General features: G+C 33.4%; 1 non-coding gene across 1 annotated transcript; it reads right to left on the bottom strand.

Annotated features, from left to right (window-relative positions):
- Positions 1-6128: 6128 nt before the first annotated feature.
- Positions 6129-6269, bottom strand: LOC126026549 (U4 spliceosomal RNA). The gene has a single exon (XR_007501778.1). It is a non-coding gene; the product is annotated as a U4 spliceosomal RNA (small nuclear RNA).
- Between the last annotated feature and the right edge of the window lie 8486 nt (positions 6270-14755).

Raw genomic sequence — 14755 nt, 5'->3', positions numbered from 1 at the left:
TGTTTCATTTTCTACTATGTTTACAATTGTTCCTGCATTTTCAAAATGGTTATCAATATAATTTATTTGATTATTCTGTGAAGGAAAAAATTCTTATAGAGCTGGAATTTTTAATTAACAGCTTTTCCTATCTTATATTTTATATAGGCATTCATGATTGTATTATACATTTTTAATTTTAAAATGTGTACCATTTTTAATTTCCAAACTTCCAAGGAATCTTCCAAATCATAAAACTGTAAATTGGCATAAAGCTTTAAATAGCGGGCCTGAGAGATAGCATGAAGGTAGGGCATTTGCCTTACATGCAGAAAGATGGTGATTCAAGTCCCGACATCCCATATGGTCTCCCGAGCCTGCCAGGAGGATTTCTGAGCATAGAGCCAGGAGTAACTCCTGAGTGCTTCCGGGTGTGACGTGTGACCCAAAAACCAAAAATAATTTTTAAATAGCACTAGTAAACATTATTTTAAAAAATGATACTCATAATTAACAAATAGTTCTCAACAAATAAGATTGGTAGAAGGCTATTTTGTTTGATATATGTAGTGTATAACAACTACTGCAAAACAACAATGCATATTTTTGCTTTCTGTTTGTCATAAAAGTAAAATTCCTCCTTTGATATTTTAAGTTGCCATTCATGACTGTAGATGCATACAAGTGTAAAATATTCAAAGGAAGTTTAACAAGAATGTTCTCCTTTTTATACTTTGTTCTTTCTCCACTCCACATATTCATTCCATTTGTTTAGTTTCTGCAACTGTCCAAACTTGGCAAATTAATAACTAATAAGGTACAAAACCCTTCCATGTGTAACTTTATTTCCACAATCTGTCCCGAGCTTGAGTCGCTACAAATAACTATTATCTTATTTTCTTGAAGCTACCTCAATTTTGATATAGTCAAGTAAGTTTACCATCTTTAGCCATCACATGTACCATCCATAACATTACTCAGCCCTAACCCATAGCCCAAATCTGAGAGATATTTTTGTATATATTAAACTAATCCTCCCTTAAAATTTTATTTAAAAGACAATACATCTGATAAGGGCCAGAAACATAACACAGCTGGGAAGACTCTTGCCTTGCATACTCCCAAACTGAGTTCAATACCTGGTACCTCCTAAGGTCCTGAACACTGCAAAAAATTATTCCTGAACACAGAATAACGAATAATCCCTGAGCACTGCTGACTGTACCCACTACCACCACCTGCAAAACAAAAAAAAAAAAAGAATACATTTGGGATTGGGAGATATTATAAAGCACTTGTTTTGCCCAAGCACCATTAACAGACAAAGAGTGCTCCTGAGCTCAAAGTCAGGAATAAGTCCTGGAGAGATGGGTTTCATAAATAAAAATGATAAGTAATTGTATTGCTTAAAATATCTGCTAAAGTATGGTAGTATTCATTATCCTTTTGCTTAAGTAATTGTGAATTAATATTGATTAATTCATCAGATAGTAATTCACCATCTATCTTCCCAATTACTAAGTAGCCATGGCAAAGTAATCCTTGAACATGTTTGAAAGACACATGACATATTACTTTACATTTATTATTCAACAACCATAGAAATTATTACCATACTCATATTTACATATATAATGAATAAATTGTTTTAGAGAGATTTTGAAAGTTATGCAAATTATAGATCTAGTAAGAGGCTGGAAAATAATTTTATTTAATTTGTATCTCAATATTCATGTTAGGTCTTAGATATAACAGTATACACCCCCCATTCTTTGAATGGAATTTGGCATACACTTAAAAATACAGATTTGGAAAACAACAAAATTGGTAAGAATTACTTCACAACTGCTTATGCTAATTACAAAGTCTTAGTTCCAAGTTTGTAAAATGCAGTGGTGGAAAGCTTAAAGAGGAAAAGGAACTTTGCAAAGTAAACAAGAAAAACAGATAACGAGTGGAAAGCTTACTTATCTAGTAAATATTTGTTGTTCAATAAAGTATTAGGCTAAATGAAGCCATATAGATTAGATATATTCTGCATAAGTTCTCACTTGTTTGTTTGTTTGTTGTTTTTGGGCCACACCCAGCAGCATTCAGGGGTTACTCCTGGTTCTGAACTCAGAAATCATAACTGGCAGGTTTGGAGGACCATATGATATGGAATGCCTGGGATGGATCCCGGGTCTATCACATGCCATAGGGGGATGCCTGGAATCAAACACAATTGGGTCCCAGGTGGGCAGCATGAAAGGCAAAAGCCCTATCACTGTGTCCCTAGGCAAAATTTCTTAACTCTTGCTAGATACAAAAAAGAATATTTAACATCTAAAATAAAGCTTCAACTGGTATACTTGCAATGTAATAACCTAAAATCTTTGAACAATATGATTACACAGTAGGGACTGATAAATAATATTTCCTTTTCTTTTTTCTCTCTCACTCTCTCTCTCTCTCTCTCTCTCACACACACACACACACACACACAGTCAAGCCTTGTACCATAATGGAATCCATATATTCATATTAATTAGAGTGAAAGTTATATTTTGTTTAACCACAGCACTACTACAAGATTAATTTAATTAATTAATTAAATTGTTAAGAAATACCATGATACTTTTCTCAGTCTAACTCTAACCTATCCCAAATTTAATGAAAAAGCAGGAATTTCTCCTCATGTTAGTTGAACATGAGAAGCACTTATTTAATTCAAATTCTAGGAGAAAAACAGCATTTCAAGGGTCTCTGGATTAGTTGCTACCATTTTGAAACTCAGATCTAAAAAATTCAACAGGACAATTTTTGTTCTGTTTTGTTTTGTTTTTGGGGGAGGGTTTTTTGGCCACACCCTGTGACTCTCAGGGGTTACTCCTGGTTATGCACTCAGAAATTCCTTCTGGCTTGGGGGACACCAGGGGATTGAACTGCTGTCCTTCCTAGGTCAGCCACATGCAAGGTAAATGCCCTACCATTGCACCTTACCACAGCCCCTCAACAGGACTATTCTTTTTTTTTTTTTTAATTTTTTTTTATTTAAACACCTTGATTACATACATGATTGTGTTTGGGTTTCAGTCATAAAAGGAACACCACCCATCACCAGTGCAACATTCCCATCACCCAAGTCCCAAATCTCCCTCCTCCCCCCCCAACCCCCGCCTGTACCCTAAACAGGCTCTACATTTCCCTCCTACATTCTCAATATTAGGACAGTTCAAAATGTAGTTATTTCTCTAACTAAACTCATCACTCTTTGTGGTGAGCTTCCTGAGGTGAGCTGGAACTTCCAGCTCTTTCTCTTTTGTGTCTGAAAATTATTATTACAAGGGTGTCTTTCATTTTTTCTTAAAACCCATAGATGAGTGAGACCATTCTGCGTTTTTCTCTCTCTCTCTGACTTATTTCACTCAGCATAATAGATTCCATGTACATCCATGTATAGGAAAATTTCATGACTTCATCTCTCCTGACAGCTGCATAATATTCCATTGTGTATATGTACCACAGTTTCTTTAGCCATTCGTCTGTTGAAGGGCATCTTGGTTGTTTCCAGAGTCTTGCTATGGTAAATAGAGCTGCAATGAATATAGGTGTAAGGAAGGGGTTTTTGTATTGTATTTTTGTGTTCCTAGGGTATATTCCTAGGAGTGGTATAGCTGGATCGTATGGGAGCTCGATTTCCAGTTTTTTGGAGGAATCTCCATATCGCTTTCCATAAAGGTGAACTAGACAGCATTCCCACCAGCAGTGGATAAGAGTTCCTTTCTCTCCACATCCCCGCCAACACTGTTTATTCTCATTCTTTGTGATGTGTGCCATTCTCTGGGGTGTGAGGTGGTATCTCATCGTTGTTTTGATTTGCATCTCCCTGATGATTAGTGATGTGGAACATTTTTTCATGTGTCTTTTGGCCATGCGTATTTCTTCTTTGTCAAAGTGTCTGTTCATTTCTTCTCCCCATTTTTTGATGGGGTTAGATGTTTTTTTCTTGTAAAGTTCTGTCAGTGCCTTGTATATTTTGGAGATTAGCCCCTTATCTGATGGGTATTGGGTGAATAGTTTCTCCCACTCAGTGGGTGGCTCTTGTATCCTGGGCACTATTTCCTTTGAGGTGCAGAAGCTTCTCAGCTTAATATATTCCCATCTGTTAATCTCTGCTTTCACTTGCTTGGAGAGTGCAGTTTCCTCCTTGAAGATGCCTGTAATGTCCTGTAGTGTTTTGCCTATGTGCTGTTCTATATATCTTATGGTTTTGGGGCTGATATCGAGGTCTTTAATCCATTTGGATTTTACCTTCGTACATGATGTTAGCTGGGGGTCTAAGTTCAATTTTTTGCAAGTGGCTATCCAATTGTGCCAACACCACTTGTTGAAGAGGCTTTCCCTGCTCCATTTAGGATTTCCTGCTCCTTTATCAAAAATTAGATGGTTGTATCTCTGGGGAACATTTTCTGAGTATTCAAGCCTATTCCACTGATCTGAGGACCTATCCTTATTCCAATACCATGCTGTTTGATAATTGTTGCTTTGTAGTACAGTTTAAAGTTGGGAAAAGTAATTCCTCCCATATTCTTTTTCCCATGATTGCTTTAGCTATTCGAGGGTGTTTATTGTTCCAAATGAATTTCAAAAGTGTCTGATCCACTTCTTTGAAGAATGTCATGGGTATCTTTAGAGGGATGGCATTAAATCTGTATAATGCCTTGGGGAGTATTGACATTTTGATGATGTTAATCCTGCCAATCCATGAGCAGGGTATGTGTTTCCATTTCCGTGTGTCCTCTCTTATTTCTTGGAGCAGAGTTTTATAGTTTTCTTTGTATAGGTCCTTCACATATTTAGTCAAGTTGATTCCAAGATATTTGAGTTTGTGTGGTACTATTGTGAATGGGGTTGTTTTCTTGATGTCCATTTCATCCTTATTACTATTGGTATATAGAAAGGCCATTGATTTTTGTGTGTTAATTTTGTAGCCTGCCACCTTGCTATATGAGTCTAACAAGAAAAATAAAAACCACATGATCATATCAATAGATGCAGAGAAAGCATTTGATAAGGTCCAACACCCATTCTTGATCAAAACTCTCAGCAAGATGGGAATGGAGGGAACCTTCCTCAATATAGTGAAGGCCATCTACCACAAGCCAGTGGCAAATATTATCCTCAATGGAGAAAAACTGAAAGCCTTTCCTCTAAATTCTGGCACAAGACAAGGCTGTCCTCTCTCACCACTCCTTTTCAACATAGCACTGGAAGTACTTGCTATAGCGATTAGGCAAGAAAAGGATATCAAGGGAATCCAGATAGGAAAGGAAGAAGTCAAGCTCTCACTGTTTGCAGATGACATGATACTCTATTTAGAAAACCCTAAAGACTCTATCAAAAAGCTTCTAGGACTATTCTGAAATGCTTAGAGCTGCCCTCTTTCTTCCAGGTTTAGCAGATTTATTCACCAATATTACAGGTGGAACCTCCCTTCCCACCTATGGCCCTTCCTTAATTCTATTTCTCCCACCCCAGAATGAGAATATTTTTTAAAGGATAAGTTGTTGCTGATATTGTTGGTTTTGGTCAAACCCAACAGAGTTCATGGCTTCTGCTGGGTTTTGTTCAGCAATCACTCCTGACTTAATGAAGATTAGCATAAGTGGTAAGATGAAACCCAGGATGGCTGTATGCAAGGCAAGTGCCTTATGTTCTGTGCTACTTCACTGGCCTGAGAGAATAAAAAATATTTTTAATCATTAACTTTTACAATTATTTTACAATTTATTTTATATAGTATCAAATTTATTTTAAGGCATAAAAGTTACAAACCTAAACCTTTCTTTGAGCAACACCCTCAACTCAATTTCTTGCAAAGAGACACTATTCATTTGTCATATAGTTAACTTAAAATAGTTTACATGTATATATATTTCATTAACAAAAATATACATTTCTTTTGTACTTCATCCTAATATACATGGAATTGTTTCCTCATCTGTATCTTGACATTTTTATTTCAATATTGTTTTAGATAACTGCTCATAGTACAAAAAAATGATTCTAGTTCATTGCATTTAACTGTTGTATAAAGAGAATGAGAACTTTTTTTCTTTTATTACTTTGAGATTAGGGTACCTTAGCTCAATTTTTTTTTCTTTCAGTCTCCGTAGAGACTGTCAAAAATTGCCAATGCCGACTATATTTCAAGTCGTCACGGCGGGGTATTGGGAAAAGTTTTCAATTAGCAATAATCACGCCTCGGATAAACCTCATTGGCTATGATACTGCCACTGTGCAAAGCTTCCTTAGCTCAATTTTAATTATCAAATTATTTCATTTTTTAATGAGTTTAATGTTCATAATGTATATTTTGGTCTTGTGATTATGTTGTATATCAACCTACAATCTATATTTTATTTCAAACTTGTATCTTGAAATCTCTCCTATTGATATCAGACAGTACAAGAGGCAGTGCATTGTCTGGTATACAGCTTATTTTACCTACTTGATTCCCAGTACTATAATGTTATAAACTTTAATTTAAAAATTATGCACAGGTTATTTACAGAAAAAGGCAAAAATTATTAATAAAAATAAACAATTATAACAATATACCAATTATTCTCAAAGCATATTATTGCATAATCTCTTATCTACAAATTTAATTCATATACAGATTATACTAACTATATTTCCACATATAATTTTTCTTCTCTTTGCCAATACAGCTTTTATATCATTGATGAGCATCATCTAATATATCTAAATAATAGACTATTTGGGGTTTTCTTTTAATATCCTAACAATACTCATGATTGAAATACTATACAACAAACACACAAGCTAACATCACACTTTATGGTAAAATAATAGAAAATCTTTTCTCAGATCAAAATAAAAATGTGCATGTTCAAGAACAAACAGATATATGATCACTAGTAGTAAGCTAGACACAGAGGGGACCACTTACTCTAGAGCCCTGGGGGTGATGGTGGGGGATATGGCTTGCAGGAAGGGAACGGGGGTGGAGAGAGGACAAATTTGGTGATGGGTATTCCCCTGATTCAGTGTTAATATGTACCTAAAACACTACTGTGAAAGATATGTAAGCCAATATGGTCAAAATAAAAATTAAAAAAATATATAAAGAAACCAGCAATGGCAGAAACAGCAGCGTAGAGAGAACAGGTATGTAATTATTGTTTTACTACAAAGGCCCATAATAATTTACTAGGGATCTTATACAGAAATACAGGTAAAGATTATGATGGGAAATTATTGACTCCAATGGAAACATTTCAAAACATTATGGTTGAATGCCTTAACCTTACCACATGTAAAATAACCTCTCAGTTTTTCTGCCCATAGGTGTTCCTGGATACAAAGTATGAACATCCTACAGTGGTACCTCGGTGCTGAGTCACACGAGGCACCATACTCAGCTTGCATCATGAAAATGTCCAGATATAACACTTTTACATACACTTTATCTCTAGTTTATGCCTTCTTTTAGGATCTGAAGGCATGACCAGCCAGACCACTGAAGCAACAACCGTGACCTACAGATTTTTACTACAGGGCCTAAGCATCGAACACGTTCAAGCAAACTAACATGCCCTTGCTCTTTTACCCTCTCTTCTCATTACTTCATATTTTTGTTGTTGTTGTTTAATTGTTATTTTGTTTTGTTCTGTTTTGTTTTCCCTTTTCTCTCTTCTTGTCTCCGTCTTCTTCCACCTTCTTCTCCTCATTACCATCAATTCAATCCAGGTCAAATAAAAACCACACGGTTACCTCCTCTATAGGAAAGGAAAAAAAGCTGATATAAAGGGTGCTGCGAACAATACTGCAAAGGGTAAACACCTATATAGATAGACCTCACTAACACAATGGTTAGTATTCGAGACACGAAACCTATACATATCCAAAAGTTGATCTATTAGTTTCCTTTCTTTACAAGTACTATACCTACCTATCTTTCTGTACTCAGCGTATCTCTTGCCCTCCCCACCTCTCTACATTAATATATGATTGTTTTTTTTTGACGTCTTTATTTTGGTATAGATATTGAAGTTGATGTCTCCTTTTTATTTTATATTATTTTATCTTTTTCTTTCTTTTTGCATTCTGGCATGATTTGAATTCAGAACCGAGACTATTGTGTGGTGCTTCTCTTTATTGCTGTAGGGCTCAATGGATATTTAATTTGACATTTATTTTTGTATTGTTATGGTGTTTCAATTACCTTTTCCATGTCCTCTCTCAAACTGAGGCTGATAGCCACTAGAAGGCGGAGGCCCATTTTCAGCATATTTTTATTTATTTATTTATTTATTTATTTATTTATTTATTTATTCTTTTCTTTTTTTTTTTTTGCTTAATCTTTACCCCATTCTATTGCCTTTCTTTCCCTCAAACAAAACCACATAACTCGATTTATCTAGGTTAGCCTCTCAAATAGAGGGAGAAACAAGGGAGGCACCAGGACGAAACAGAGTTTGTGAAGCAGCAAATGAAATTCTCCTAAACAAATGCTATTGGGAAAAATTGGATCACCACATGGAAATATTGAAACCAATCATTTATCACACCAGACCAAAAGGTTAATTCAAAAAGAAAATTGGCAGAGGGTCTTCTTTAAAGCTTTGAAAGAATTCACTAATCAATCATCTGGCCTGAGCTTTTGTTCTAGGGAAGACTTTTAATTATCATTTTGATTTCTTCAAGAGCGATAGATCTGTTCATTTTCATATTTTTTTTGTTCAGCCTAGAGAAGTTGTAGGATCCTGATAGGTTCTCTTTTTTCATGGCATAAAGATTCTCATACTAATCTCTGATAATCATTTTAATTTCTGTGGTATGTTGTGACCCCCTGTTAAATTTCTTATTTAGTATATTCATCTTTATGAGTCTTACTAATGGCCATTAATCATTTGTTGTTTAAAAAAAATACTAGTTCTTGGTTTCATTGATCTTTAGATTTTTTTTATTCTTTTAGATTCCAGTTCATTAATTTCTCCTTTAAATTTTATTGTTTCTTTCTTCCTGCCAGCTTTGGATTCCTTTTGTTAGTCATTTCGAGTTTCTTAAGTTTTATAGTCAAGTTGATTATATAGGCTCTTTCTTCATTCCTGATGAATGCTTGCTTGCATAACTATAAACATTCCCCAATAATACTTTTGCTGTGTCCACAAAAATCGTTGGGCCACATCCTCGTTATCTTATTTTTTTCAGATATCTTTTCATTTCTTTTCTGATTTTCTCTTTGGCCAACTGGTTTTTCAATAATGAACAAATTAATTTATAGTTACTTGAATTGCTACTACTTTTCTATTTGTGAGTAGCTCTATTTTCCAGAGCATCATGATTTGAGAAAATAGTGGTATGATATCTATCCTTTTGTCTTTGTGGAAGAAAGTTTTGTATTTCAGTATGTGGTTTATCTTTGAGAACCATGCATTGGTAAACTAAAATTTTATTCTATTATTAAATATTAATTAATACAATATAAAAATCAGAAAATTTTACTTCTTTCTAATTTGAAATTCTCTTGTTCTTCAACTTCACTAATTATTCTGACAAAAAAACATTCTGTACTATATGAAATAAAAATGATTTAATAGGAACCCTTTACTTTTATTTAGTATAATTTTTAATTTATCTCCAGTTAGTATAAAGTTTGCTGTGGGTTTGTGATATGGAGACTTTATTATGTGGAGCAACATACCTCCTATATGTAATGATATGTTGAGGACTTTATAATGAAATAATATTTTATTTATCAAGTATGTATGCTGATTATTTTATATTATATTAATTGACACATCATACTGCTTTTGAATATTAAATCTTTTTGCATTTCAGCAATAAATTATACATACATAAATAAATATACAATATATCATAGTTATCTAATATATAATATTGCCTATTGTATTATATACTATTGTATAATTATTGTATAAATGAATATCTTTTATATGATATTATATAGTTATTGTATAAATAAATATCTTTTTATTCAATCATTTATCTAGTTGCTTCTATAAATTATCTATTAGAAACAGTGGTGCAATACATATAGGGAGGACATAATTTTATATAAATTGTCCCATATTTTCAAATTAATTACTTTGGTTATAATAACCACCATAAATAATTTTTGTCACCAACGTGGTGCCAAACTTCTGAAACTACATAAATTATTCTTCAATCTCAGAACAAAGGTCAAATTTGCTTTCAAATTAGAACCTACTTGATTCTGACTATGAAAAATACATTATTGTAAATGACTACACTCTGGGAGTGCTGTTTATACTCATTTCTGCTCTTCATCATACTCCATTTTTATTACACACATGCTGTCCTCTAGTTTTAGAAGGAAACATACATTAAAATTTTCTAGGATACTAATCTGGTGTTTATTTCCTAGAATAGAATGAAGCAGAATGAAGGCATATCAGAAATTGGATGGTGATTAGTCACTCAATAAAATCAAATCATAGCAAAAGCACAAAAATATTATCCTCTCTCTGACCTTGACAAGAGGGCATGTTTTATGATGGTTTTTTTTTTGAAATATCAAAGGGCAGAATGAAAATACAATGACTTAAAGTTCTTTCCTTTCTTCAAATATGAATTACAAAAAGGAAATCTTTCTCCATAAGCTTAATACTTACCATTTTTGTATTAATGGTTTATTTTAGGGCCTGGAGAGATAGCACAGCGGTGTTTGCCTTACAAGCAGACGATCCAGGACCCAAGTTGGTTGGTTCGAAACTCGGTGTCCCATATGGTCCCCTGTGCCTGCCAGGAGCTATTTCTGAGCAGACAGCCAGGAGTAACCCCTGAGCACCACCAGGTGTGGCCCAAAAACCAAAAATAATAATAATAATAATAATAATGGTTTCTTTTATCCAAAAACTCCTTATTATTTAATTCACATCAATTATACACATACATATGAACTCACTCAAATTCAAGCCATTCAAAAAACAAGTGGAAGATTCCAAAGAAAATCCAACTTCTTACCAAGAAAACAAATGTGCTTTGATTTCGAATATTGACTTTTTCTGGAAATCAATTGTTTATATTGTCTACGCACCAAACTGGATTCTTGACTGAAATACTCAATATCGGAGACTCATTTACTATTTCAAAGTTTCATTTACATTTTTATGGAATGTTGCAATAAATCAGCTTACTGATTCACTATATAAACTAATATGCCAAGATAAACTTCCCCTCTATTATAAACCATCAGAAAATATTTTCAATGATGTTTTAAGAGTTAAATATGTTTGCATTATTGCTCATTATTGCTTTGTTTACTTATTCACGAACTTAAAAAACATATATTCAGTATCTACAGACACTATATTGGGAAATATGTGTCAGATCAGATATTGAGAAGAATGAGAGGATTATTATGGATAACATTATAAATATTTATATTAATAAACACCAATAATTCTTCAAACACAAAGGTTCTCATTGGGAAATATAACATGACACATATTTTTTCAAGATTTTTTAGTTGGCAAAGCCACTTTCAAAATCACTTTTATTATTTAAAAATCTTCATAAAAACTTGATTAACTAGACAAGGTGGGTTATTTTAGCCCTGTCTTAAACTATGTCATCTGTAGAAAAATTCTACTGCACATTTTATGACCATGAGTTTCAATTGAATCACCTATAAATGATCACTAAGAAATTAAAAAAGTAATTTTTCATCTTCAATAGAGTAACATTTTGTGAGTTTTGTTGTCATCCTTGAACTAAACATTATTTTTTAATTCCTGAACTAACTAAAGTTAAAAATCATTGTTCTTGTATTACTGAACTGCTGTTTGTTCTTCTTGATTGCCATTTCTAATATATGTGTCTTTGTTCCCTTACCCCTACAATTAACTACTTTTATTAAAATGCCACAGACAGCTCAAATTGTATTATTTTATAGCTTAATTCTAGGTTTCTAGTACAATACCTCATGAACACTGAGCTAAGTGTTCCTTCAATTAGTTGCAACTTAATCACAAAATACAGTTTGTGTTATCATTTCTACCTCACTATGATCTCATCTTGTTCTCTCTTACCTAGAGATAATATATTTTTGTTTAAATTATAATTGATTTTTTTAACTTTACTTTCAAGAAACTTCATTGCATTAAACAGTAAACCAGTCTAGGGTTCTTACAAGCATCATTTTAAAACACTTTCTTATTTTTTTTCAATTTAGTTAAGCACCATGATTTACAAACACAATTACAACTGTTATTATTTTTACTAGGGTTTAATGCTATTAAATTTTAATGTTAATATTTTAGTGCTATTAAATTTTAATTTTATATTTTAATGCTTCAACACCACACCCTGAACTAGAGTATTTCATCTCCAACCTTCTCCCTACCCCTACTAGTTTTAAGTACAGTTCTTAGAATTGATTTACAGAAATAAAATATTTTAACTAGTTATTTTTTCCCACTAATTCATTTTTCACTGTTCTAATAATAAGTCAAGTTTCCTAGGGCAAAGCAGGACAGATTAAGTGGTATTGTGCTTGTTTATTTATTTGTCTGTGTATTTGGGAGGAGGGAACCAAAGTCACAGTGCTCAGGATTTAGTTCTGGCTCTGTGTTCAAGGACTATTCCTAGTGCGATTCAGAGGCCCATATGCAATGCTGCAAATTTAACCTAGATTGACTGCATACAGGAAAGTACCTTACCCACTGTACTATCTCTTTAGTCTTATATTAAGTGATATTTTGATATCTTTAGCTTTACCAGGAGTGACCCCTGAGTGCAAAGACAGGAGTAAGCCCTGAATACAACAGGATGTGGCTAAACAAAAATAACAAAACAAAACACATAAAAATATGATGTGGTCTACCAGCTCTTAATGCTGTATCAGTTGAACAAGGCCAAACTTAATAACAAAGGGAAAACTGATCCATGCAAATAAATTGGGATGTGGGAGTTTAAGGTAGGGCACCTGGGGACTTAGAGGGGTGGGTACAATGGTTATGGTTGTGGTGTTGGATTTGTGTGCATGTATAATTAATAATATCACAAATAGATGTCCTCAATCAATAAGAATATACTTAAGCATCAGTTGATTTAAGCATCAAAATACATAGCTAATTTAGATCATAACTCAAGAGTCTACAGTCTCCACCCAATAATCAGAAATGTGCCTTCATGATAATAGATCACTACAGAATTTTTTCTAACAACATGAATGTTGTTTCTAAAAATGATAATACCAAGTACTTTTAGTCTATAAATAATTCTCTATTACTAAAGTTAATTTAAAATATTAGTAGAATAAAGCTGTGAGATTTTATAATGTTGAAAAAGTTTATTTTTTTTGCTGAACAGAACTGTTTTTACCAAAGTTTGGATAATTTTATGTAGAAAGATATCTCAATACAGGTGCGTAAATGTTTCTATTCATATATTTTTATATATTTGCACTAGATCTATATAGTTGATAAGAAACACAAACTTGCTTCTTTGAAGCAAAGAATAGATTATTTTTCCTTATAAATTATCCTAAGCCAGTCCTACACAGGACATCAGGATAATGATTAATTATTCACCTGGGTATGTAATGGGATTTGTTTCATAAAAGAACTCTGATTTATGACTCAGTTTATAAAGGTCAGCTGACACATCTACTTTTACCTCTTCTTCCCTGAAAAGAGAGAATTTCACTCTGGTATGTAATCAGATTTTCTCTGAGGAATGTGAGAATAGGCCCTATTCTGGAATGTAAGCAAATAATTCTGGGAAGATAAATCTCCAAATCTTTATGGAACAATGCACAATCTTTCTCTCCCAGCATGTTTGCTATTCAGCAAGTGAAGTCTGAAATTTTTAAAATAAAATAATATTTATAGAGATTTGTCTTCCAGGAAAAATAATCATAGATATTTTCTATATGTAGTTTTGAAAAAACAACATTATAATGTTTTCTATGAAGCCAGTGTTCCATGAATTTCCACAAATCTGGAAGCAAGAAGGAGCCACATAGTCAGTCAGTAGTGCCAGGTATCTTAGCATAATCTGCAGCAAAACCCAATACCCCACCCATGATTTCCTGGAACTAAATATAAGAACAACCTATTCTTTTCTGCCAGATTATTAATCACTTAGATTAATTTGATATAAAAGCAAATTGATTTCCTATTCTGCAAACATTTTCACCACATCAAGCTCTGTTGTGATTCTTGAACTCTCAGTTTCTATAGTTGCTTTGAATTCTCTAATCCTTTTCCATTCTCAAAAAGTCCAGCTTATTTAATCATTATAGACTTTACTGTATGGTTCCTTAAACCAACTTAAGTATAGTTTTGGTCTAAATACTACCAAGTAAGCAAAGGTCAGTCTTCTGAGTTTCTCTCTCTCCTTTGGCCTGGTGGAAACTAGGATAAAAATGGAAAAGGCATAAGCAAATATTTAGTAGTTTTGCTTGTGAAAGGTTTTTGATAACTCTCTAGTGGGCAAATAAGTGAATTCTATATTGGACCCTTGTGGGAATTGTGCTTAGGATATTTGTCCCAACCTTGATCTTATTACCTCTATCAGTTCTTTTCCATAGTAATGCACCATATATATTTTCATCCTCTGCTTCTATGTTCCCTTCCCTGAACACACTTAATCTAAAAGTATCTTATTAATATTGTCAAAAGAGAGTGGGGTGTATACCTATTCCACTCCTGTCTCCTACTTTAGTTCTGCGCCCTTCTCTCTGTGTCTCTAATCCCCTACTCTCTGTTCAATTTGG

The sequence above is a fragment of the Suncus etruscus genome, chromosome 13 (assembly GCF_024139225.1).
Source record: "Suncus etruscus isolate mSunEtr1 chromosome 13, mSunEtr1.pri.cur, whole genome shotgun sequence".
Classification (NCBI taxonomy): Eukaryota; Metazoa; Chordata; class Mammalia; order Eulipotyphla; family Soricidae; genus Suncus; species Suncus etruscus.
Note: the sequence above shows the minus strand (reverse complement) of the source record. Positions and strands in the feature narration are given on the sequence as shown.